Here is a 6000-nt window from a genome sequence, read left to right as displayed (position 1 = left end):
TTGGGACATTCTCGAAACTATTCACGAGAGTACTATTGCTGTTAAAAGATCAAAACTTCAACGTCTCACCTCTTCTTTTGAAACTCCTTTTATGCGAGATGATGAGACGTTTGATGATTTTTATGCCAAACTTAGTCACATCGTGAATTCATGTTTCACATTCAGTGAAAAAATTCTTGAATCTAAAGTTGTCGGTAAAAGTTTGAAGTCCTTACCCGATAGATCTAATAAAAGCTGACAGCTATAGAGGAGGCTGAAGATGTTGAGAACCTCAAGCTTAATCAGTTGGTTGGAAACCGACAGATTTATGAAGCCCATCAGATTTCTAAGAAAAAACAAAAAGATAGTGTAGCCTTCACTAGTGCTCATGAGACTGCTAAGAACCCTGAGGTAGAAATTGATGGCTATGTTTACTAATTAGTTTAAAAAAATTTTAAAGAAAAAGAAGCCTAAATTCAAGGACGCTAGTTCTAAAGATAAGGGTAATGAAAAATTTAAAACTATTCCACCCAAAGTTGCTCCTAAAGTTGAGAAGATGAATTTGAGAGTACAAGGAGTCAAGTGCTATGAATGCCAAAGGTTTGGGCATATTGCACTCGAATGTCCTTCGAAAAAGAACCGGAAGAAAGTTTACATCGTGACTTGGGATGATGAAAACGGGTCAAAGCAGGAAGAAGAAGGAATCGAATCCGTTGAAGACGAGATAGTACATACATGGCATTCTCCTCCTGCTTCACTCAACCACCTCCAAAGCCGGTTGAGTTTGCTCGTGGCCCTAGTGTGCATTGTGTTCCAACTTTTGATGGGAGCAATTATCTGTATTGGAAGTATAAAATGAGAGTCTATAAAACAAGCATCATTAAGTCACTTAAATCTTTCTTTGTTAACATAAATAATTTTTTTAATTTAATTTTTCTTTTTTTATAATGATTATCACTAGGAATTTTTTTTCCCCCTTCTCTTGTCTGTAATGCTACTAAAATTTTGCATTTTTAAATTATTATTATTATTTTCTTACTATAAAAAATTCACTTCTAGACCATTAAACCTTTTGTGTTATGAGTTTCTTATAATCATAGGCCTCAACATACATGCCAAAGTTGAGGGCGAAAATAAATTATAAGAATACGAAAGCTTAAATCTTAGGGCTAGCTCCTTGAATTACTTATATTTAGACCAGTTTGGTACATTGACATAAATAGCCTTAACACTCCCCCTCAAGCTAGTGCATGTAAATCGTATGTACCTAAGCTTATTAGAAATATATCTAATTCGTAAACCATACAATGGCTTTGTAAATAAATTTGCCAATTGGTCAATGGACTTCACGTGTTCTATGAAATATTGAATTCTGCTGTTATTTCTCTCAAATCAAATGACAATAAACTTCAATATGTTTTGTTTGCTCATGAAAACATTGGATTAGAAGCAATGTTAACAGTTGCGTGGTTCCTATCTAAAAAAAAAAAAAAAATAGTTCCGTGGTTGTCACACGATAGATTCATTGGATGACGATATTCAAACTCAAGTTTTTCGAACATATGCTTCAATCAAATCGACTACTAGTATAGGCCATAGCTCTATATTTAGACTCAACACTTGACTAGGCAACAACTGTTTGTTTCTAAATCTTCCAAGACACTAAATTAGATGGAGACCCAACCCACCCAACCCAGTATATAACCCTTGATATGAGTATCACCATGATTTTGATATAGTAGACCACAATTAGGTGCACTTCTGAGGTAACTCAAAATGTGCACAACAGCATCCCAATGAGTGGTTTTGAGTATCCAGAAATTTGACTGGCCACAGTTACTTCAAGACAGATGTCTAGTCTAGTGTCAAATAATTCAACTTTCTCACCAGACGACGATATCGTCCTGGGTCAGGTAATAACTCACTTAATCTACCATGAATTTGGTGTTAGGATCCATAGGAGTATTGATAGGTTTAGATCCCAATATTCCTATCTCACTTGATAAGTTAAGAACATATTTTCTTTGAGAAAGAGATAAACATGATCTTGCCACTTCAATGCCAAAAAAAGACCCCAATTGTCCCAAGTCTTTAGTATGAAACTTATAATTCTTGAACATCGTTATAATAGTCCCCTTTTAGAGAAGGAGATTAGTTATAGAGCTAATATGTCTGAAGATGTCTTATGTTTACCTTAATGAACATATGACACCAAAGCTTCCCTAATTTTTGTGAGAGTATAATTGTTTGTTTCAAAATAATTGAAAAGATAGGACAATGTTTTTGATAGTTATGAAAACTTTTCATTAAGTTCTTGATGTAATTGATTATAACATATTAATTGATATTTCCTTATGTATTGAATTTGCATGGTTAACGCATTGATTGTTCTCAGGGTTTAGGGAAATGCTACTGGTCCACACCCCAAAGGGGTGCATTCAGTCTACACCCAAAATTTCAGGGAAAATGATTTGAAACTTCCACCACTTTGTGTCATTATCAAGACCATATTGATTCATAACCAAAAACACCACAAAAGCCTCGTAACCAAGGTCGCCTCGGTTCATAACCTAACACCACAAAGTCTCATAACCAACATAAAATCTCATAACTAAAGCCACTTTGGTTCATAATTCATAATCAACCACCACAAATTTGACCACCATGTAGCTTCATAACTAAGTATAGACATTATTCATAACCAAGACAAAAAGCTTCATAACTAGGGAGCATAGTATACACATTTTAAGGGGTGTATACCATAGAATTAGCTAAGGGTTTATATTGGTAATGTTGATATGGGTCGATTATAACTGAAATCCATATTCTATTGAATATAGAAGTGGCATAATAAATTGGAACCCAGTGACTGATTAAAGTCTTGTTCAACTGTTGTATCATGTATCTTTTAAAAAGGGAAAGGTTAGAGAACGTGCCCAATAGTAGGATAAATAAAAAGGGTAGTACTTAAATTTTTTGCCCAATCATGAAATTCAAATTACGTTGGAGTAAAAAAAATTCCATAATGACTGCTATATATTATGGAATTTATGACTATTAGGAAATAAAACCAAACTAAACCAAGCCAAGCCTTAAGTCTCATAAAATGGGGTCAGCTGCATGAATCATTCTTCCCCGCTTGACTCTATTCAAGGCCATTTTGTAGTCAAATTAAAGAGATTCATATCTCTATTTAATACATTAATCCACGTCAATCTAGGTCTACCCTTTTCCCTAACACTACCATTTGTCGTCACTGTATCGCATTTCTTTACTACTGCCTCTGTTGGTCTCAGTTGTATATGACCAAACCATCTTAATCTATTCTCTCTCAATTTATCTTCTATCGGTACTACTCTTATCTATTTTTGAATATACTCTTTTATAATTCTGTCTTTTCATATTTAGTAGCAGATTGGCTTCACGTAGAGGTGATTAGAGAAGCATATTCATGTAATTCATCTTAAATAATTGAATTCATGCCTTCTAAGTTGAGCATCCTGCATTAGAATGTTGACATCCAATCCAGGATGTGTATGTTGGCTGATAGTTTAAACCTATATTCATTGCGGTTACCCATTTTTTGAAGGTGTTGACCTCCATTCCAGGATCTGTATGCAGGATGTGTATGCCTTCTTTGAAGGTGTTGCTTCTGTCAAAGTAGGCTTTGATAGTTGCAACAATAAAATGGAAGTTGTGACTTGCTCGTGTAGCGGCTTTAGCTGCACTTGCAACAGGTTTACCCAATTTTTTGATTTCTTTGCATCTATAGATGTATATACAAACATATATATAACAAATATAGGATTGTGGATTTTGTTCTGCTGTTTGGTCTTAGACACTCTAATTGAGTTATTGATATCATCTTGATAAGAAATCAACTAAATTGAGACAACAATAGTATGCATGTCAAGGCCTTAACTCAAATTCAATAGTTATAGAAAGCTTCTAGGAATACAATATAGAAAATTACAGCTAGCTAGTCTCTCATGCAATGATATTATAATTGTTTGTACAAAAACAGTAGATTTCCATCCAAGCTCATCAAGCCATGTCCTTTTGATTCAAGATTCTAACTCGAGGAGTAAAAACCTAGCAATTGAGTGAGAAAAAAGTGCAACTTCAATTGCTTTGTGGGAAACCCCTTTGGATGCGAGGACTTAGTGCGAAAATATTGAAACTGATCTTTGTACCTCTTTTAAAAAGTACATAGAATTGGTTATATTGGAGGGTGAAGCAGAAGTAGGGTTGGAAGATGAAGATGATGATGAACTCTTTGGAGACAAAGAAAGAGAATCAGTTGAGCCGATATCTCTTTCTTCTTCGTTGATTGTATCTAACATCTTTGATGCTCTATGTCTCATGACACTCACAAACTGTGGCGGTGCTACCTCAGGGACAAACCTTGCGATGCGAGCATTTGCCATTTTATTGTTCAAAAGATTATGAGACTAAGAGTTGAGGAAGAAGAGGGTGTTTGAAGGGGAAGGCAGGTTTGTGGATGAGCTGTGACACACCCTTCGGATGGAATTTATAAGGCCATACTTGGGCTTAATTTGTGTCATTGGGTAAGATTTGCAAGGGCATGTTTCAATAAGGTTGTTGTGTTGTTGCTGAAATTGTTTTGGCCCCACGAAAAAAGCTTCCAATGCTGTATTCACATAACATTCTGTGCAAAATTATGTGTCTAGAGTATTATTGGGCTTGTGTAGGATTTAATTGAATCACTGGTCCTAATCACCCAAGTTAAATCACTTTTAACTTTTAGTGCCGCCTCTTACTTTTGGAATTAATTGCATGGGCATTGATATTCCCTATTCATTTCAAAGAGACAACTTCACTAGTAGGATCATGGGGGCTTTTCCCAAATTAAGTCAAATTAGCAACCTATTTCCCAAACTAGGCCTAGTTTGGACGGAATTCCCAAACTAGGCTAAAACGTGGTTGTGAACCACGCTTTCAACGTTTTTGTGGCTGTCGCGCGGAAATTTTGTGAAATCGTAAAAGCATGTTTCCAAACCACGCTTTTAATTAATAAAGCGTGATTACAAACCACTCTTTTAATTAAATTTTTTTTTTCTGAAAACGTGGTTGTGAACCACGCTTTTAATAAAAAAATTTTGTTCTGAAAATGTGGTTGTGAAGCACGCTTTTAACTAAAAAAATTTTTCTACTAAAAACGTGGTTGTGAACCACGCTTTTGCTGTTCACCACAGAAAGCGTGGATGATAACCATGCTTTTAACCAAAATCCGTTTTTAAAACTTATATAAAAACTCCCCCAGCCCCGTCATTTGCCAAACCCATTTTCTTTAAAACGGCTTTTCCAATGCCATTTTTGATTAATAAAAAAATAATAAAATTTTCCTTCGTAAAAACGGTTTTTGTAAAACCGTTTTTTAGTAATTTTTTTCCCAATTTATATTTTTCAACATAAATATAAATTGCCACAAAATAATGTAATTCAGAAAATGGGTTTGGTAAAACCGTTTTCTAATACGACTTTCCTAAAGTCGTTTTCATGTTTTTTTTTTTCCTGTTGTCTTTGTTCTGGTGTAATTCAAAATACGGGTTTGTTAAAACCGTTTTCTAATACGGCTTTCCTAAAGCCGTTTTAATGTAAATTTTTTTTTTTAATGTAATTCGAAAAACGGGTTCACTAAAACCGTTTTCTAATACGGCTTTCCTAAAGCCGTTTTCATGTAAATTTTTGTTTTTTTTTTCTGTTGTCTTTGTTTTGGGGATAATGTAATTCAGAAATTTTTTTTGGCTTTGCTAAACCCGTTCTCATGTTAATTTTTTTTTTCTTTTGTCTTTGTTTTGGGTTAGAAGGTATAATTCAGAAGTTTTTTTGGGCTTTACTAAAGCCGTTTTCATGTAATTTTTTTTTGTTTTTTCTTTTCTCTTTGTTTTGGGTTAGAAGGTGATAATGTAATTCAGAATTTTTTTTTGGCATTACTAAAGCCGATTTCATGTAATTTTTTTTTTCTTTTGTCTTTGTGTTGGGTTAGAAGGTGTAATT

Source organism: Camellia sinensis, chromosome 9 (genome assembly GCF_055761805.1).
Source record: "Camellia sinensis isolate YWXY chromosome 9, ASM5576180v1, whole genome shotgun sequence".
NCBI lineage: Eukaryota > Viridiplantae > Streptophyta > Magnoliopsida > Ericales > Theaceae > Camellia > Camellia sinensis.
Note: the sequence above shows the minus strand (reverse complement) of the source record.